The sequence below is a fragment of the Rattus rattus genome, chromosome 3 (assembly GCF_011064425.1).
Source record: "Rattus rattus isolate New Zealand chromosome 3, Rrattus_CSIRO_v1, whole genome shotgun sequence".
NCBI lineage: Eukaryota > Metazoa > Chordata > Mammalia > Rodentia > Muridae > Rattus > Rattus rattus.
The window spans coordinates 75,843,690-75,866,707 of NC_046156.1; positions in this window are offsets into that span (position 1 = coordinate 75,843,690).

A 23,018-nucleotide genomic window follows, 5' to 3' on the forward strand; every position below is an offset into this window, starting at 1 on the left:
ACAATTGTCAACATTCTGGGTTTTTTCCCATTAAAAAGTATTAACTTGGATGCTGTGTATTTGAGAAATACAAATATTGCTTACAGATATATTGGGCTGATGTCACCAGTTTTTATGCATCTACGATATAATCCTAGAACTTGTGGGTTGATGTAATTCTGACTTGGCACTTTTACCATCTTTGAGTTGTACACAGATCAAATACTTGCTGAGTCAATGGTGTTTGCAGAAGTCGTAACGGACTTAATCTTTTCTTTTGGGATAGAATCTTATCAGAACTATATATAAGCAGTGCTATATGGTATTCTGGAAAAAATAAGACTCATATTACGATTCCCACATAATGACAAGAATTTTAGTTACATGGGGCCTCTCTGTCAGATAAGATTTGCTGTCTAGAAGGACATATGGGGAAGTTAGATATCTTACTTAAGGTATGTTATTTTTCTATGTACTGGGTGCTCTTCATTGTTGAAAAATGCACCAGAAATAGAAGGAAATAATATTATTTTCAAAGACATGAAATTAGCATATATCAAACTAAAATGTTTACTTTTGCAAAAGAAGTATATATGTGTATATACATAGATATAAATGCTTTATACATATATATATAATTTTATAAGCAAAGAAAAATTTGCTCCTATTCTTCACACAATATGCCTGACAGAAGAATGAAATCTTTGTCCAGATGAATCTGATAGTTCTCCAGACTTATGTGTAGATGCAGCCTTTGTCAAGCTGCACTTACTTTGCTTTGCCCTGATTAGTAGTATATGTCAGAGGTATTTCGTTTATTCATAGGCTCTGTGCAGATAAATAATTTCCACTCAAAAGTGCTGTGAATAGCTTGAGTACTTCATATTCAATATTATGAAGATATGTGAGCTCCCAAATAAATATGGTATTTTTGAATTTCTCACTAAACTGAATGGAAGGGCTAATAATCTGCTTCATCTAATGCTTGCAATTTTTAAGAAAGTTTTATAGTTCTGCTCCATTTTAGTGAAATACATATTTAATAAGCAAATTTCTTTTATATTGATACTTTTAAACACAAGGATTTGCTAGTTGTAAAGAATGAGACTTATGTCTCTACACATACTTCACCTAGAGCACACTGAGGGAATTTTATTGAAGTAGAACAAATGGAATATAAACTATTCTCAGGAACAGTTATCAAAGCTAATAGCCAAAATAGAGAACTACTTTCTTATTTTATGTGTATCATATTGGGTTTCTCTGGAGGCAATAAACATTAAACATGGAAAACTAAAATGTTTTGACTGTTATACCTAACATTAATGAGTTAAAAGATGTATTTTCCCACACAGAGTATATAGTTCATCATTAAGGACTGGTGCCTTAGTGAAAAATCCTGTCAGATTTCAGATCATATGTTTTTCACTGATTGCGGCTTTGTGGTCCATGGTCATTATCTTACCTCTACTAATTTGCTAAAGTTTTGGAATCAGAAAGAAATACAACAGGATTCATGCTAATTTTTAAAAAAATATATAACATTAAACAACAATTACAGGCTGCCTGTGAATCTTCTGTCCAGTTATGCTACCTCAGTTTAGAAATTAAAATCATTTTCATAAATAGAGAATTAATATTACATGATATATATACATATATATGTATATATACATAAAATGTGTGTTATGAAGCAAAAAATATTTACAAATGGGGCCATGATTTTGAAAAAAAAGCATGGAGTATTATATGGAACAGTTTGAAATGAGGAAAGAGATGGGGGACAAATGATGTAATTACATGATAACCTCAAGATAAAAGTAATAATTTAAAATGCATAAGAGGCCCAGTAGTTTTATTGAAATTTATTCTTTGGAACATTTGTTCTGTATTTTTTGTACCCTTTGTATCTGTTCAACTATATATATTTAAATAAACACTTTCAAATCATTAAAACGTACTCAACTTCCAGTCTTCATCTCTGCATAGAATTAATGCTGTCCCACAGCCAACCAGACCCAAAAACTGCCCAGAGAGAGTTGGTCTCTCAGAAGTGCTCTCACTCCTAAGCCCAAAGATGAGACCCCATCTTTGCCCAACTAACTGCTCAAAGAAGGAACCACCAGAACGTCACAGGGCACAGAAACCACAGAGTAGCCTGGGACAGGATCCTTCCAGTCTCCATCCGCACTGAGAGCTAAGGCAGTCCAATAGCCCTGCAGACTCAAAGCCTTCCTAGAGAAACCTGGTATCCCAGGAGTGATCAAACTCCTAAGTTCAAAGCCTCACAGGCCCCCAGGAAAGTCAAAGGCAGCAAGACCAATTACCATGAGATAACTAAATGACTAAAGGCAAGCACGAGAACCTAAGCAACAGAAAACAAGAGTACTTGGCATCATCAGAACCCAGTACTCCAACCAAGGCAAGTCCTGGATACCCCAACACATCAAAAAAAACCAAGATTTGGATTTAAAATCACATCTCATGGTGATAATAGAGGACTTTAAGAAGGACAACACAGGAAACAAGTGGAAGGAAATGCAAAAAAAACCCTTTAAAGAGTTATAGGAAAACATAACAAACAGGTGAAGGAATTGAAAAAAATTCATGATCTAAAACTGGAAATAGAAACAATAAAGGAATCACAAAAAGTGAAAGCTCTGGAGACAGAAAACCTAGAAAAGAGATCAGGAGTCTAAGATACAAGCATCACCAACAGAATACATGAGATAGAAGAGAGAATCTCTGCGGCAGAAGATACCATAGAAAACTTGACACAATATTCAAAGAAAATGCAAAATACAAAAAGATCATTACCCAAAATGACCAGGAAATCCAGGAAACAATGAGAAGACCAAACCTAAGAATGAAAGGTATAGAAGAGAGCCAAGGCTCCTGATATAAAGGGCCAGTAAATATCTTCAACAAAATTGTAGAAGAAAACTTCCATAACCTAAAGAAAGAGATGGTCATGAACATAAAAGAAGCCAACAGAACTCCAAATAAATTGAACCAGAAAAGAAATTCCTCCTGTGGCATAATAGTCAAAACACCAAATGCACAAAACAAGAAATATTAAAAGCAGTAATTTCTAGAACAAAAAGAGGCAGGCACACCCAAGAGGAGTACATAGAAGAAATAAAACTCAGGACAGAAATTAGTCAAGTAGAAACAAAAAGAACTATACAAAGAATCAACAAACCAGGAGCTAGTTCTTTTAGAAAATCAACAAGATAGATTAAAGCTTAGCCAAACTAATTTATCCAGAGAGCACAGAGACAGTTTTCAAATTAACAAAATCAGAAATGAAAAGGCAGACAAAACAATAGAAACTGATGTAATTCAAAAAATGATCAGATCCTCCTACAAAAGCCTATACTCAGCAAAACTGGAAAATCTGGACGATATGGACAGTTTTCGAGACAGATACCAGGTAACAAAGTTAACTGAGGATTAGATGAACCATCTAAACAGTTCCATAACTCCTAAAGAACTAGAAGAAATCATTAAAAGTCTCCCAAAAACCAAAAAAAAAAAAAAAACCAAACATGACAAAGATGACCAGATGTGTTTAGGTTCAGTGCACAGACAGACCTTCAAAAATATCTAATAACAAACTATTACACAAAATAAAAATAAAAAATGAAGGAACACTACTCAATCTCTCTTTGAAGCCACAATTGCCATTATACCTAAATTACACAACAACGCAACAAAGAAAGAACGTCAGACCAATTTTCCTTATGAGTATCAATGTAAAAATTATCAATAACATTCTTGCAAATGATCCAAGAACACATCAAAATGATCCTTTACATGGTTAGGCAGCTTCATCCCATGGATTCAGGGATGGTTCAATATATGGGAATCCATCAGCCTAATCCACTGTATAAATAAATTCAAAGAAAAGAACCACATGCAGTTAAACATATGGAGATAAAGGTAGTAGAGTGGAAACAGGAATATATACATTAATACAATACGTCAACCGATTTTTTGGAAACAGAATAGAAAATCTGAGTAGTCGTTTCTTTTATCTCAGTCATTTGGTGATTGAGAAGCATATATCTTATCAGTTTCTCTTAGATCATACAATATCTTCAGATTGATTTCAAAGATAGTAGACAGAAAATATCTTTTTGAAATTGTCCCTTTGCACTATGTTTGTTTGATTTATTCATGTGCCTATAAATGTTTGAAGATCCATTTACCTGAAATATATCACGTTATCAAAAAGTGCTTATTTACGAAATATGTATTATATACCTATAGGTCAGAAATAGAATTGCATTCTTTTTTGCAATTTTTAATTAATTATTTAGGAACTTTCTATATTTGACCATTTTTAATTCCCACTCTCCCGAGTCATCTCTGGTCTACTCTGTCTGTCTTACTATCCCAAGTTTATGTCACAATATTCCTTCACAGTTTTGCCTTTCCCACTCTCCCTCCTCTTCCTCTTCTTCCTTTTCTCTTCTTCCTTTTCTTCCACTCCTCTCACATCATGTATAATCTGCATTGTTCACACACTCTTGTATGTCTGGTCTTCTACTTGAGTGTGGTTCCCCAATGAGATTCATTCTTCTTTTTTTTTTTTTTTTTTTCTTTTTTTCTTTTTTTATTAACTTGAGTATTTCTTATATACATTTCGAGTGTTATTCCCTTTCCCGGTTTCCGGGCAAACATCCCCCTCCCCCCCCCCTTCCTTATATGGGTGTTCCTCCCAACCCTCCCCCATTGCCGCCTCCCCAACAGTCTAGTTCACTGGGGGTTCAGTCTTCAGACCCAGGGCTTTCCTTCCAATGGTGCTCTTACTAGATATTCATTGCTACCTATGAGGTCAGAGTCCAGGGTCAGTCCATGTATAGTCTTTAGGTAGTGGCTTAGTCCCTGGAAGCTCTGGTTGCTTGGCATTGTTGTACATATGGGGTCTCGAGCCCTCAAGCTCTTCCAGTTCTTTCTCTGATTCCTTCAACGGGGTCCTATTCTCAGTTCAGTGGTTTGCTGCTGGCATTCGCCTCTGTATTTGCTGTATTCTGGCTGTGTCTCTCAGGAGGAGATCTACATTCTTAATGAAAGATATACACAAGAAACAAATGTATAAAAGGTTAATTGGGAAAAATTGAGAAGTCTTAGGTAAACAATGACAGTATAATTTCAGATTAAAGCTAGAACTGACTTATTGGTTAAAGATTTAAAAGAGAGGAAAAATGGATATCTCCTAAGGAAATTTCAGACTGACTCCTAAAGGTGTGAGGCTCATGGACATATGTAAAAGTGGGGATAGCAGGCCCGAACAAGCAATCATGCTAAAGACCACAGTATGAATTGTACATCCCTGTGTTGCATACCATTTAAGGTCAGTATACAACTATATACCATCACACTTCATTCATATTTTATTATATTAGGTAGTAAGTTAGAATTACTACTTTGGACTTAATTTATTGTGCCTTACATTTTATAAAAGATATTTTGTACTATTTAGACCACAAATAATTCCGCTTAGCTTTGTAGAGTATCAATGCCAACTAAGACAGAAACTAAAGAGCTTTTGAAATGCCATATTCATATCTCTGACATTTCTATTGATGGCAGTTTCCTTTTGTCTATTGGGCAGAGGAGACTGCATTCTGGAGATCAAAATCATGAGTGTTTTTATACTGAAATTTACATACCAAACAATGGATATCAGAATACAAATATTCTGCTCTATAAAATCCTATTTATATTGGAGTTCTATATTGGAGTTCTTTCCATGTAAGAGAAAATGCACATATGATTCAAAATAGCAATTCTTGCATTCTTCTTTCAGTAAATCAGTATTTCCTCTGGGTTGATAGCTAAAAGAAATGAATAGGTTATCATTGCTGTGCAATATAACAAGTTCTTTTTTAAGGTTTTTTTCTTACTACATATGTAAAATGTTTCAAAATTTTCTCTATTTAGTGTATGTTTGACTAAGAAATACAATTCTGTGTATACATAGGTCAGTTATTCTGTTATTTTTGTCATAAACACGTTGATTTAGGTCATTAGTTATGTTATACACGTGAACAACACTATAAACCTGAGCTCTTCAAACAAGGTTTTAATTTGAGTTACTCTTATTTGCTCTCTATAGACTATTAAATGTCCTAATTCTCATTGAAAAGATGTCAACTATAGTGACTAACTTCCAGCTTATAAAACTGTAGTCAAGGTAAAGAAATACAATTTTGAGGTAACATAATCTAGCTGGTGAATCCAGAAAAAAAATGGCTTGGTGAACATGAAAAATGAAACATTATTAATTGGTTAAAGACAAATCTATATCTTCAAAATAAAAGTGTAGAGGTATTTTAATCCAGCAACACAGCTGTTCTGGCAAAAGATGACATCCAAAGAGGTTCAGAGTCTATATAATCTGGCCCAAATGCAGACACCCTGGGTTACAGTGTGATCTCCCTGGAAAACAGCCACACCCTTAGTGCACGTTTTTATTCCCTAACAATGAAGATAAAGTTAGTTTGTAGAAGGCAGTATTCATGTTTCAAAGTGACATCTAACTGAGGGGCAGACAAGGTGATGAGTCAGAGAGAGATTTGACAAAGTGAATAAGATATAGAGTATGCTAAACTGTAATGAGAAGAGAGAAGAGAAACAACTAAAAAAATAAGGAGAGAGAGAGAGAGAGAGAGAGAGAGAGAGAGGGAGAGAGAGAGAAATGAATCATTTAGTCACTGTAGTTCATGCAATGCAGTTGAGATCAGTTGAGTCCATTTCTGTGTTCTATACAGTTTGTTTAGTTCTTGCCATGAAGGTAAGTTAAGGCAGCTGAAGCCAGGTAATAAGAAGTTACCAGAAGATTAGAACAAATTCTCAGACTTACTTTAAGGCCAAGGAAAGCAAATCAGTGAAAAGCCAAAAGAAGCCAGTGTGAATCAATCATCTTGGAGAGGAGTTTGAGGCAAACCAGTCAGCCAGAGTTCAGAAAAAATTAGAAAAGGTGAGCTGATCGACAGTAAGCCTCTGGGATGACAATTACATCTGGCAACTAAAATAATTTTTTCATATAATCTATCACATCCCTTTGTATTCTAAAGGGTGTGATTTTAAAATCACACCCAAGGTTTAGAATACCACAATTATATTCATGATATATAATCCAGACCACCTTAAAATAGATATTAATCCAATATATACAAAACTTGTACCAACTAAGAATATATTAAAACATAACAATTAGCAACATTTACTTTGCAAAAGAAGATCCTAGAAATAAAATGTTGCTGTCAAAGCCCTAACACTCCTTTAAATTACTTCCAAAGTATTTAGGATATTTCTTTCATAGACATGACCAACATCAGCTGAAAGCATTCAGGCAAGATCTCAGAAGTAGCTGCAAAATGCTCTTGAAGATATGCATTGCTGTGCTATCATCCAAACAGATTTGAATATGAATTTCATAATGCATAAGTTTCGTTTAAGGTATAAGTATTACAAGACAAATATCTTAAGGTTTTCCTTCTTTATTCAATAATACCTGTTTTTATTTTTATTTTTTATATTTTTTATTATTATTAACTTGATTCTTTCTTATATACATTTCGTGTGTTATTCCCTTTCCCGGTTTCCGGGCAAACATCCCCCTCCCCCCTCCCCTTCCTTATGGGTGTTCCCCTCCCAACCCTCCCCCCTTGCTTCCCTCTCCCCAACAGTCTAGTTCACTGGGGGTTCAGTCTTAGCAGGACCCAGAGCTTCCCCTTCCACTGGTGCTCTTACTAAATACCTGTTTTTAAATGGAGTTAGACTTTCTTTTACTTATTTTGTAATGAGGATCTTACTGTGTATTGCAACAGAATAAAGGCAAAAGACAAATTTTGGAAATAGACTCTGGTCAGTTTGCCAAACATGTTAAAATATCATAAAATAATGTTATTAAATTCATATAACATTTTTATTATTTAAGAATTTTTGGAACTTAGTTTTGATCATATTCACAGCCCCTCCCTTAGGTTTCCTTAGATCCACCCCTCAAAAAATACCTCACTTTCTACTTTCTTTTAAAACTTTCTAGCTCAAATTGTGCCGACAAAAATGCTCTATGATGTGAAACCTTCAACAGGAATAAACCTACAAAGGGATTCATTCTTAAAGGAAATTTAATCCTTGTGTGGTCTTCCCTGTGATAGGCCCCCACTCCTGCTCATCTTTACTCATTTGCCTGTACTACTTTGTATAAGCCTTGAATGAACATGGATAGGAGTATGTAAGAGGGCTTGAGAAAAAAAGAAAGGGAAGGGGAAATGTTTTAATTAAAATGCAATTTCAGAAGGAAACAAAATCAACAAAAAGAAAACTTAATCTCCTTCCCTCGGGAACTACCAATTATCAAGAGCATGTTCACCTTTGTTGGCAGTGAGATTCATGCCCATTTCCATGCTATTTGTTTGTTTTTGTTTTGTTTTGTTTTTCTGTCAGACACCTATAACGTACTTTTGTCCTGCTTTGCTTGAAACCCATTTATAATTCTTACCAGATCAGTGTTACCTTCCAAGTTCAGGACTGATACCATTACTTCAAAATAGCCTTTTTAGTCAACTCCAGGATCATGTCAACAAAGTTCTGGAAGACAGCCCAGTCCGGTGTCTCATAAAACCAGTAATTTCCCAAATACAGAAAAAAGCCATCCTCAGAGAGCACTTGGGTATTATTAAAAAGCTGCAGTGATCTACGGGGCTCAATATTAAAACTGTAATGTAGAGATAGTGAAGAGACCTGTGCTATCCTATCTTCCAGAAAGAAACAAATGAGCAAGCAATGAACTAAGCTGAGATCAGATCCCTTTCCTTCCCTAGGGTCGGAGAAGAGATAGGAGGGGGATTCTCACAAACTAGTCTACCCCTTTAGTGAATGCTGGCACAAATCACAGCTGATGGTGCTGCCTGGGTCCAGTGCACTGTGTACTTTAAAAACTGTATGTGCTAGAGAAGTTAGAGCAACCCCCAAGTCCCAACTTTTTCAGATGTATATCTCTGATGATTATATATTGTTAACATGACTGGTATTTAGACTAACCTCAGAGACGCACCTCTGGGAACATCTGTAGAGGCAGCTCCAGAGAGGAATAGTTGAGAATGTATTTCTAACCCTAGTGTAGCCACATCATCCCACATGTAGAGGTGTTGAACAAAATAACAAGAAGAAAGCAAACCGAGCAGCAGAATTCACTACCCTCTGCTTGGTGAATGTGGAAACAATATGAACAGCCACCTCAGGTGTCTACCATTACAGCTAAAGTGTATTTCTACCATGCAGTCCCCGTTATGGTAAAATGTACAAAATAAATGTTATTCACCTAAGACAAAATAAATGTTTCTCTTTAAGGCATTTTAATTATTTTGTCACAGCAGTGAGAAAAGTAACTAATAGAGTACCCACACCTCCCATATGAACTAAGTAAGAGAGAGAACCTAAAGCATTCTAAGAAACCATTACTGGGGTTTATAAATCAGCCAGTATCTCATACCAACATAATGAAAGACAGAAACCATGCGGACATATCAACAGAGGCAGGGAAAGAACCTGAAAATGTTCACATTCATTCATGATTTAAACAGTACACAAAATGAGCAAGAGGGAATTATCTTAATATAAAATGTCAAATATGAAAGGATCAGTGCTCAAATCATACTTAAGAGTATACAGTTGAAAGCCTTTCCTCTGTATTTTGCTCCAAAGAAAGATACTGACTTTAACATCTCTACTTAAAAGTGTAGATTCTAGAAGGGTAGAAGGACAGGTTTTTTGGGTTTTGTTTTTGTTTTTTTTTTGTTTGTTTGTTTTGTTTTTTTGTTGCAGGTGACATAACAATATGCAGAAAACTTTGTTGATTCTTTCCAAACTATTAAAACAAAAATTTAACATAACTCTAAGGACCCAATTCTCCATTTTACCAAGCCATCCTGATTCACCTTTTCTTGCTTTTTTTATGTTTGTTCTCTGACACAAAGAGGTTTCCCAATTGTCACTCTAAGAACTAATTCAAACTTCATTTATATCCAAGGCTATTATCTAAACTTTCAAGATAAACACAGTTATAGAGCAGAAGCCCTTTTAAGTGTGAAAGTAAGAGAAAGAGAGTTTAAACAGAATGTGATAGAGACAGATTAAAATCCACTTAAAGGAATTTTGAGGGGCAGAGTATACAACTTGAGTTTGATAATCTATTGGGAGGTTTACCCAAAGATTCATTCTCTCTCTCTCTCTCTCTCTCTCTCTCTCTCTCTCTCTCTCTCTCTCTCTCTCTCTGCAGCCCTCATGCCTATTTTTATTTTACAAGGATAGAGCCTTGTAAGGTTTTCCCTATTTATGCTGGCATACCATTTGGTGCTGTTATTGTTGTGGTACTGTTTAGACAACAGTATTTTTGATGCTTATGCATATAGCTTCCCTTTCATATATAGAATTGATCAGTTCTGACATACAGTACGATGATCAAAGCTAAATGGGATCAGCAGGTTCTCTCTCTGTGTCTCTGTGTCTGTGTTTCTCTCTGTCTCTCTGTCTCCCTCTCTGTCTCTGTCTCTGTCTCTCTCTTTGTGTGTGTGCATGTGTGTGTGTGTGTGTATGTGTGTGTGACAGAGAGAGAGAGAAGAGAGAGAGAGAGAGAGAGAGAAGGAATTACAAATCAATTATGAACCTGAAAAGAGAATGGAAAGCACAAGAAAAATCAGACTAGAGTAAGAGATATGGTAATGTGCTCTTGGATTGGCAGGATTAATATAATAAAAATGGCCAATTCTACAAAAGCGATCTACAGATTCAATGCAATCCCCATCGAAAACGCAATCCAATTCTTCTTCAAAAGGTTAGACAGAACAATTTGCAAATTCATCTGGAATAACAAAAACCAGGATAGCTAAAACCTCCTCAACAATATAAAAAGGACTTCAGGGGAATCACTATCCCTGAACTCAAGCAGTATTACAGAGCAATAGTAAAAAACTGCATAGATATTGGTACAGAGACAGACAGATATATAATGGAACAGAATTGAAGACACAGAAATGAACCCACACACCTATGGGCACTTGATTTTTTTGTGAGGCTAAAACCATCAAATGGAAAAAAAGATAGCATTTTCAGCAAATGGTGCTGGTTCAACTGGAGAATCAACATGTAAGAAGAATGCAGATCGATCCATGCTTATCACCCTGTACAAGCTTAAGTCCAAGTGGATCAAGGACCTCCCATCAAACCAGATACACTCCAAACTAATAGAAGAAAAATCTAGGGAGCATCTCGAGACACTGGGCACTGGAATAAACTTTCCTGAACAAAAACACCAATGGCTTATGGTCTAGATCAGAGATACGACAAATGGGACTTCATAAAACTGCAAAGCTTCTGTCAGGCAAAGGACAGTGTGGTTAGGACAAAATGACAACCAACAGATTGGGAAAAGATCTTTACCAATCCTACAACAGATAGAGGCCTTATATCCAAAATATACAAAGAACTCAAGAAGTTAGACTGCAGGGAGACAAATAAACCTATTAAAAATGGTGTTCAGAGCTAAAGAAAGAATTCACAGCTCAGGAATGACGAATGGCTGAAAATCACCTAAAGAAATGTTCAACATCTGTAGTCATAAGGGCAATGCAAATCAAAACAACCCTGATATTTCACCACTCACCAGTGAGAATGGCTAAGAACAAAAACTCCTGGGAGAGCAAATGCTGGTGAGGATGTGGAGAAAGAGGAATACTCATCCTTTGTTGGTGGGATTGGAGACCGGTACAACCATTCTGGAAATCAGTCTGGAGGTTCCTCAGAAAATTGGACATTGAACTACCTGAGGATCCAGCTATACCTCTCTTGGGCATATACCCAAAAGATGCCCCAACATATAAAAAAGACACGTGCTCCACTATGTTCATCGCAGCCTTATTTATAATAGCCAGGAGCTGGAAAGAACCCAGATGCCCTTCAACAGAGTAATGGATACAGAAAATGTGGTACATCTACACAATAGAATATTACTCAGCTATCAAAAACAATGACTTTATGAAATTCGTAGGCAAATGGTTGGAACTGGAAAATATCATCCTGAGTGAGGTAACCCAATCACAGAAAGACACACATGGTATGCACTCATTGATAAGTGGTTATTAGCCCAAATGCTTGAATTACCCTAGATGCTTAGACCACATGAATGTCAAGATGGATGATCAAAATGTGAATGCTTCACTCCTTCTTTAAAAGGGGAACAAGAATACGCTTGGCAGGGAAGAGAGAGGCAAAGATTAAAACAGAGACTGAAGGAACACCCATTCAGAGCCTGCCCCACATGTGGCCCATATATACAGCCACCCAATTAGACAAGATGGATGAAGCAAAGAAGTGCAGGCCGACAGGAGCCGATTGCAGATCTCTCTCGAGAGACACAGCAGAATACAGCAAATACATAGGCGAATGCCAGCAGCAAACCACTGAACTGAGAACGGGACCCCCGTTGAAGGAATCAGAGAAAGGACCGGAAGAGCTTGAAGAGGCTCGAGACCCCGTATGAACAACAGTGCCAAGCAACCAGAGCTTCCAGGGACTAAGCCACTACCTAAAGACTATACATGGACTGACCCTGGACTCTGACCTCATAGGTAGCAATGATTATCCTAGTAAGATCACCAGTGGAAAGGGAAGCCCTTGGTCCTGCTAAGACTGAACGTGATTGTTGGTGGGAGGGCAGCCATTGGGGGAGTATGGGGAGGGAAACACCTATAAAGGAAGGGAGGGGGAGGGGCTACGGGGATTTTGGCCCGGAAACCGGGAAAGGGAATAACACTTGAATTGTAAATAAGAAATACTAAAAGTCAATATTTTAGAAATCAAGTTTCTATTTAAAAACTGCAGTATTTCAGGCACTTTATGAAAAGCAAAAAGTTGCTCAGCTGAACCACTGTACATAGTAACAAAGTTAGTTGTGGACCACAAAATCGCAGAGACAACATGAAGACACAGGTTGTTGTGACATAAATGTTGATGACTTTTATTAAAAATGGCATTTTAATTGTAATAGTTTGCATCACAACTTCATTGTACTAATGTATTCAACGAGTGGATGGGTGGATGAGTAGTCTCTCTAAAGATATATGTCCCTATAAATGACCTGATTAAATCAGATGACATTTGAGTTTTATTGGCACTAAATTTAAGTAGCTATGAGGAGGAAACTCAATCACTACCTGAAAAGGAGTTTCTATTTCTTTGTTCCGATTGGCCTGTATTGTCACAAAGAAAAATACTGGAAATAAAAGATCTGTTAAATGTCTCTAATTCTAATGAATTTAAACTTATTTCTGTAGAAATTTTCCTGAATTTTGCATGTCCTGCAGCTGATAATTTTACATTCCCAGAAAAGGAACAAGATTCATAGAGGGAATCTGGTTATAAAATTAACAAGGAATTTATTTTTAGATGTTTAAATCTAGATCTCTTTTATTATCTTTTTGTCAATTTTATTCATTTTTAACTACACTAAGACATAGAATTTATTTTTGTTCTATCATAGTAATTTTTAATTATAATATTACATAATTTTTCTCACTACCTTTCGAAATTATACATACTCTTCTTGTGCCCTAGAGCATACTACAGACACACAAAATACAGACACACATTCACACACACACATACACACACACATACACACACATACTCATACACACACACATTTATAATAAAAATATTTTAAAAATATTCAGTCTCAGCCGATGTTGGATGCTATCTAGCCTGTGTGTCTGTGCACTACATGTATGCTGCTGCATATAAGTCTAGAAAGATGATATATCAGAATAAACTCTACATTAAGTATGAGCAGAATCTCTAAACTGGATCCTATGCAAGTCGACGACACGTGTTCTTTAACTGCTGAATCATGTTTTCAGCCTCATATCATAAAGTATTTTCTGAAGAAACATTATTATGATTGCATATTGATACTAAAATGCTTAACATAATATGAAAAATACCAGTGTTGAAAGGTTATCTCAAATGATTTTGGAATTTATTTGTATTTCTGAAGGTGTTCTAGAAATTATTTCAAATGAAACAATTCCTTATGCTAAATGTTGTGAGGATACTTGTAAGAAGGGGTGAAGCCATAATTTGATATTTACTATCCTTGCTTAAAAATTATTGTTCTACTAATCCTAGTAAAAATAGAGAAGGTCTTATACCTAAACGCCATCCATTGCAATAATGAAAAATTTACCAAAATTTTATTTATAATAAAATCAACCATTAAGCAGCCAAAATATGCAGCAAAATACAGTATTCCTGGTCTGACCATACTTGCTGGCACAGTCCCACTTGAGTTACTCACAGCCTATATCATGTCCAGTGATGTCAGGCATTGATTGATTTGAATGTGTCCAATGTACTTCTTAATAGTCTATTCCACCTGAGGACTCAATCAAGTAGTCAGTTCCCTGAACAAATATAAGTCTCTCTCTCAGCTTCTGATCTTAATTTTCTGGATCCGGTAAGGAGGAAGGAGGTTATGGGAATTCATTTGACCCTTTGTAAATAGTGATAATTGGAAATTCAGAGAAAGTCATTTTCTATCATGAGTTTAACCATATCTATTGATTGTGTTTCCAATAGCAGAATATGATTGATGTGTGACATCCAGATGACCCAATCTCATTCCTTCTTGTGTGCATCTCGAGGAGACAGAGCCAATGTTACTTGCAGACCAGATGAAGATATTGGTGATTGGTTAGCCTGGTATCAGCAGAAACCAGGGAATGTCCCTAAACTCCTAATATACCATTCATCCAGTGTAGAATCAAGATTCAATGGCATTGGGTTTGGGACAGATTTTTAATCTCACCAATAGCGATCTGCAGCCTGAACATGTTGCTACTTATTGCTATCAACAGTATTTTTATGCTCTCACCATGAAACAAGCCATGACATACCAAAAGAATGCAATAAAAGTCCCCAGCTGCCCCTCCTGTTTCTACCTGCTAATATTATTTCTCAGATACAGTAAAAGCTGAAAAGGTATTGAGCCCCTGAGTTTTTCAGTGGCCCATAAAATCTTCTCTGTATCGTTTCTTCTTGTTTAGTCCCTACGCTTCAGTTGTGACAGAATTTCTCAGAATGCCTTTAAGGGGATACATTAAATGTGATATGTATGATTACATTTAAGATTATTATAATTAGCTATATCAATGGGTTTTTAAATGATATCAATCATTTTCAAAAATATTTAAATATGTTCTTAATGCTTTACATTCTTAAAACATTCAGGAGCACCATTTTATAACCTTCTTTATCCCCCCCCCTAATTAATTTGTACTGGATACTGTAATTTCTACTGTGGTTTTGTTATGTATTAAGAGTTGGTCGAATCTTTAAATAGTGATTTGTTTCTTGAATATGGATAGGACATTAAAAAAGGACCCTAGGAATATATTACTTTAACTCCTGTATTTCCAATAAATGGAAGCATAAAATCAAATCTGTGTATCTCACTATATTCCTATGTCCCATAGCTATGCTTTTCATTTCTGTTACTGTTGCTTTATTATAATACTTAGAACCTTAAGAAGAGAGATTTACTTAACTGGCAGAACTGGAGGCTGGGCATATAAAACTTTGTATTCTCATTTATCAGTCTCTGTTAATAAATCTTTGAAAATGTAACAACATGATGGATGAAACCATGCTTGGTTCTTCTCAGGAAAATAAATCATGTGGCATAGTTAGAAAGAGACTGACACACAAGGGACATTGTAATTGTTCTGTGCCTAAAATACCATCATTAAAGATAGAATTTTTGCATCCCTACTGAATTTACAACATCTCAGACTATTAGAAAGGAGCCAACCCCCTTCTGTTTCATTCCCTGTTAGATTATGAGCTTGTATGTATTTAAAAATTCAAACAACTATTCCATGTGAGAAATGGAAGAGAATTAGAGCTCTTTCACATAACCATGCTGTATTTGGGTAACCTTCCTTCACATGTGTAAACATGTTTCATGGTATTTTACTTTTTATAATTCATTTATTTATTTACACCTCAAATGCTGTTCCCCACTTCCAAGTATCCTTTCACAGATATTCTTCCCTATCCTTCTTCCCTTGTCCTCTGAGAGTTACTCCTCCCCAGCTGTCACTCACCCAGACATATCAAGTCCGCTATGGCCTGCCAAAAGGGAATCCCCTAAGTGCTCACTCCATCATGTATATGCTCTTTGTTTGGTGGCTATTTCTGAGAGCTGCCAAGGGTGCAAGTTGATTGACTCTGCTGGTCTCCCTATGCAGTTCCTATCCACTTCAGGGCTTTCAATCCTTCCTCCAATCTTCTTTAAGAGTTCCCTACCTCAGTCAATGTTTGACTCTGGGTAACTATATCTGTTTCAGTCACTTGTTAGATAGAGCCTATCAGAGAACAGCTATGCTAGGCCCTGCCTGAAAGCAAAAAAGAGTATCATTAATAGAATCAGGGATTGGCACTTGCTGCTGAGATGGGTTTCAAGTTCTTGGTTATTAGTCTGCTATTCTCTCAATCTCTGCCCCATCTTTGTTCCTGAATTTTTTTAAACAGGAATGATTTTTGAATGAGAGATTTTTTTGGTAAGTTAGTTTTTTTATTCCCCCCACTGGGGATCCTACTTGTCTACAGGAAGCAGCCTTTTCTGTACATTCCCAAAATATCAATTGTTAATTCTGTACCAGCAGAAAGCTATGTGCTAGCGGAATTTTGGTATTTCATAGCTATGACCTATCACTAGCTTTCTCTTTGTAACAACTGTCAAAGTCTTAGATAACCAAAGAAATGTATCAGATGTGAAGCTACAGATTGGTAATAATAAAGATCTGATGATCAAAAGCTGGGGCAGGAAGCAGGGGGTCAAAGCTTCCAGGGTGATAGACTGATCCAGAAAGAAGAAGGCAGAGGGAGAAAATTGAGATTAGACATGGAGGGGATAAGACAAGGACTGGACCTAAGCAGAGGTATAGGTCTAGCCACATGGAGGTCATAGGCTGGATAGTTAGGTTAAGTTTGAATGTTAGCTGTCAGCATGTTCAAATGAAAGCCCTTAAAGCTTATTAGCATCCTCTGTCCCATTTATAATTGTGGTGAATCCAAGAAAGTCCCAATTGTAATACCTTGTTTGTGAAGTTGCGATTTGGTGTCCACTGAAGACAAAGTGCCCTCGTGGCATTTATCCTCGTTTCATGACTCTTCTACTCTGGAACCACTATTGGAGCACCTCTTTATATCCTATGGAACATATTCTATTTTTCTTCAACAGAAGCCTACAGAGGACCTTGATGCTTCCGTAACTGCTCCTCATGTGAGCTTCACCTGGCTGCCTCTCCACTTCAAAATATCATCAGCTACATCTGTACATACACAAACTTGGTGTTCCTTAGGTGCTCTCTAATTATTGACCCTGACTTGGTTCCCTCTTGACATAGCCATTGTTTTGTGAAGGTAACCTGTTTTAAAAGTTACCATTTAACGCAGTGATTTCATATGTTTTTTGCCATATTTACCAACACAAAATCTGTTCTAGCCCTAATGTAACAGTTCACAAATGCCAGGAGTATAATTGGGTATGTATTTCCTTGGAATATGAATGGAATTAGAAAATATCATCCTTAGTAAAGTAATCCAGATTCAAAAAGACATGCATGGTGGTAGGCATTCAATGATAAGTGGATATTATGCAAAAAGTACAGAGTCCTGTGATTACAACTCATAGACATGAGGTTTAACAAGATTCAAGTGAGGGTGTATTAATTCCATTTAGAAGGGTGAATAAAATAATCATGGGAGGAGATGGAACAAAGGAATCTGGATGGGAAGAGAAGGGTATTATATGATCATGTATGGGTAGAGATAGCAAAAGAAGCCCAGTGGGCCATAAGAAGAATTGAAGTTTTGCAGCTGCTGGGGTTGTTGATTGGGAAGAACATCTAGAAAGTCCAGAGACCTGAAATGTGAGATGCTCCTAGGAATCAGCATGGATGACCTTATCCAAAATAACCAACAATGAAGAGATCAAACCTGAAGAGACCACTTCCAGTTGACAGATGAGACCACCCACCCAACTTCAACATTTTTGATCCAGAACGGTTCCTGTCTAAAGGAAAGGCAGGTTCAAATATGGAACACTGCCTGAAGGAAAAGCCACACATTCACCAGCCCAGTTTGGTATCCATCTCATGTGCACACACCAATTCCTGACACTATTACTGATGCTATGTTGTGCTTGCAGACAGGAGCCTAGCAAACCTGTCCTTTGAGAGATTCTACCAGCAGCTAACTGAGAGAGATGCACATACTTACAGATGAACATCGGTCTGATATCAGGGACCCTTATGGAAGAGTTCGGGGAAGGATTGAAGGAGGAGCTGAAGGCAATGGCAACCACATAGGAAGAACAACAGTACCAGTTAACCTGGACTTCTGGTAGCTCCCAGAAACTAATCCATCAACCAAAAAGCATGCATGGGCTGGTTCATTGCTCCTGGCACAAATGTAGAAGAGGATTTCCTTGTCTGGCATCAGTAGGAGAGGATGCACCTATATCTGTAGAAACTTAATGCGCCAGGGAAGGGAATAATGGTAATTAGGGTGGAGAGGGGGAAATGGGTGGGGCATATCTTCTCAGAGACAAGGGGGTGGGGGATAAAGAACTCTGGGAGGGCAGACTGTGAAGGAGGACAGCATTTGGAATATAAACAAAATAATGTAATAAAAAATTAAGAAATCCCCTAATAAAATATTTTTTTAAAAATTGCTATGGTCATGATGTTCTTTTCCATGATGACAACTCCCCACCCACCTCCAGAAAAAAAATACAAAATCCAAGCTTCATATTTTCCATCTTTTCAGCTGACATTTCCTTATTGATCTCAGTCTAATGAAATTAATCAACTTTCAAATCTAATTAAAGTTTGAACCCATAAGGCACTGGGAAAACTTGCATCTCATTTTGGTATCTGGATTCTAGGAATATTCGGATAAAACATTGATTATCTTCAGAGATGAAAAAGGAAATACTATTCCTCTTCTCTGAAATTCAGAGTCCTCCACATTGCTTTTGTGGCTACTCTTATTTATCACATTTTCTACTCCATGTTTGCTTAAAAAGAATCTGGAGTGAAGTGGTACAAGATGACAAACTCATATTAAATAACTACAATGAACAATATCAGCTTGAAAATATTATGTCAGAGAAGAATTGCCTTTTATGTTATATTATTATAGTGAATAGGATTTTTCCCTAAAATTTCACTTGGAATAGAATTTGAATTCTGTACTCAAAGGCTTTCTGGACTGCTTTGAGCAGCTGCCACTATTTATTATCTTTCAGGGAGCATTTTTTTAATAATCGAGTCACTACATGTTGCTATAATGTCAGGAATTTCCATGATAGGGAGTAATAACCATGGGCTAGATACAGGTGTTGTTCCAGGTTGTTAAGTATTTCAGCATGGGTAATCAAGTTGGTGGTGGTATTTTATGTTCGACATAAGACACTCAGTACTCTAGGAAACTAATCAAACTATTCCTAAACTTGCCTGCCTCACTCTGACTTAATAATCTCCTGAAGTATTATAACTTGTAAATTTGACTTGCCCTCTTAATAAGTGAAGGAATAAACCAACATTTAACTGTAGAAAACCTCCAGTCTCCTTCAAACTGAATGCATTGAGCACCAACCATAAAATAGAAATGGAAACAGTGGGTGTGTCACCAAGAGATTGTCACTAAGATATCCTTGGCAGCACCTTTTCCCAGAATGAAATGATCTATGTCTTCTACCATAAGACATACATGTATAAGAAGGGTACAATCCTTCCAGAGAACAACCATTTTCTGTGATGTAGTATCACTCTCCATCCTTGGGTGATATCCACTTTGCTCTTCAAACTAATCCCTATAATATCTGTGAAATCTAGCAATTCAATTTGAATATCTCAAAGTTCTGTAGGTGAGAGTTCTGTTTTTGAATTGGATACTTTATTTACATTTCAAATGTTTTCTCTTTTCCCTGTTTCCATTCTGGATCCCCCATCTCATCTCCCCTTCCACTGTTTTTGTGAGAGTGCTCCCACACTGACCAACCCACACCCTCCCAACTCCCTGTTCTTTCATTTCCCAACACTGGGGCATCAAGCATTCACAGGACAAAGGTCTCTCCTCCCATTTTTCCCCAACAAGGCTCTCCTCTGTTACATATGCAGCTGGAGCTATGGGTTGCTTCATGTGCACTGTTTGTTTGGTAATTCAGTCTCTGGGAACTCTGGGGGTTCTGGTTGGTTGATACTGTTGTTGCTCTTATGGAATTGCAAACTCCTGCAGCTACTCTAACTCCTTCATTAGGAACCCCATTCTCAGTCCAGAAGTTGGCTGTGAGCCTGTGCCTCTATATTTGTCAGGCTCTGGCAGAGCTTCTCAGAAGGTGAGAATTCTGACAGAGCTAGGAGCAATAAAGGCTATGTTCCTCCAGAGAGTCAGAGGAAGCAATCAAAATATGGATTTTGCACCCATAAAATTCCCTATATATTTTCTACTAAAAGCCTTCTTCTTTCCCCCAGCATATCCTTTATTATCATGTCCTTTCTGATTGTGATTTCTATCCCCAGTTAATGGTAGACCATTGTGGTTGCATTAATTCCACTATATCATTTCAGTATGAATGCTACATATCAAAATCCCTAACTAACCATCATTGCTAAAATCTAATATACCATGTAACATTTAGAGAATTCAAAAACTAGGATGCTTTGGGGCATGGACAACCATATATGTGTCAAGAAATTTTTTCAAATGGTATCAACACAATTGGTAAACTCTCTTCCTCTAATTGGAAATAACACTCCTGCAGGGCAGATTTATGATAGAAGAAATGCTGGGAGAAATATAAGCCTTAAAGATATCAGCTATGTTAGACTACGCTATAGGGAAATTTCTGATATGTGTAACAGACTTCAAGCTTCACATGGGAATGAAGACTCATAGAAATGTCTGTGATTTTGCATCACAAGGTTGGAGTAGATAGGGAGGGGTATGGCTTCATTAAAATAATCAGAGATTTGAGGGTAATTAGGCATTTCTTAATTTTTGTCCCTGCTTAAAAACTAAAATCAAAACCAAAACCAGAACCAAACCAAACCTACCAAACAAACAAACAAACAAAAAGGACTTCATACATCATGATACATCCTTTGATTAGTGCCATTTGCTGTCCAGGGACATCCTTAAATACCACTTCAAGAAGAAAATAACTAATTATAAAAAATTGTTAAATTGTTACCATCAGACAGAAAAATTAAATTTTTTCATCCTTGGAATGCTATCGGATGTCTTCTTCTGCTGTGTCTGAAAAGAGTGACAGTGTATCCTTACTAATAAAATAAAAAAAAAAAACTTTAAAAAAAATAGAATGTGATTTGGAAAAATAATCAAGGATTGTCCAAAAAAAATTCTCCATTCTTAGCTTCGTGACTAAGAAATAGTATTACATTACTTCATGAATTCTGGAAATCAGTCTGGAGGTTCCTCAGAAAATAGGACATTGAACTACCTGAGGACTCAGCTATTCCTCTCTTGGGCATATAACCAAAAGATGCCCCAAAATATAACAAAGACACGTGCTCCATTATGTTCATAGCAGCCTTATTTATAATAGCCAGAAGCTGGAAAGAACCCAGATGCCCTTCAACAGAGGAATGAATACAGAAAATATGGTACATCCACAATATCTTTCTACAAATCCAGCACTACAAAGGATAATAAATGGTAAAGCCCAACATAAGGAGGCAAGCTATACCCTAGAAGAAGCAAGAAACTAATCGTCTTAGCAACAAAACAAAGAGAAGAAAAACACACAAACATAACCTCACATCCAAATATGAATACAACCGGAAGCAATAATCACTATTCCTTAATATCTCTCAACATCAATGGCCTCAACTCCCCAATAAAAAGACATAGATTAACAAACAGCATATGCAATCATGACCCTGCATTCTGCTGCCTTTTCAGGAAACACACCTCAGAGACAAAGACAGACACTACCTCAGAGTGAAAGGCTGGAAATCAACTTTCCAAGCAAATGGTCGGAAGAAGCAAGCTGGAGTAGCCATTCTAATATCAAATGAAATCAATTTTCAACTAAAAGTCATCAAAAAATATAAGGAAGGACACTTCATATTCATCAAAGGAAAAATCCACCAAGATGAACTCTCAATCCTAAATATCTATGCCCCAAATACAAGGGCATCTACATACGTAAAAGAAACCTTACTAAAGCTCAAAACACACATTGCACCTCACACAATAATAGTAGAAGATTTCAACACCCCACTCTCATCAATGGACAGATTATGGAAACAGAAATTAAACAGAGACATAGACAGACTAAGAGAAGTCATGAGCCAATTGGACTTAACAGATATTTATAGAACATTTCTATCCTAAAGCAAGGATATACCTTCTTCTCAGCTCCTCATGGTACTTTCTCCAAAATTGACCATATAATTGGTCAAAAAACGGACTCAACAGGTACAGAAAGATAGAAATAATCCCAAAGTATCAAAAACCACGCCTAAAGCTGGTCTTCAATAACAATAAGGGAAGGATGCCCCATATCGTGGAAATTGAACAATGCTCTACTCAATGATAACCTGGTCAAGGAAAAGAAATAAAGAAAGAAATTAAAGACTTTTAGAATGCAATGAATATCAAGGTACAACATACCCAAACTTATGGGACACAATGAAAGCTGTGCTAAGTGAGAAAACTCATCTGAGTGCCTGCAGAAAGAAACAGGAAAGAGCATATGTCAGAAGCTTGACAGCACACCTAAAAGCTCTAGAACAAGCAAATTACCCAGGAGGGAGAAGGCAGGGAAATAATCAAACTCAGAGCTGAAATCAACCAAGTAGAAACAAAAAAGGACCATAAAAGAATCAACAGAACCAAAAGTTGGTTCTTTGAGAAAATCAACAAGATAGATAAAC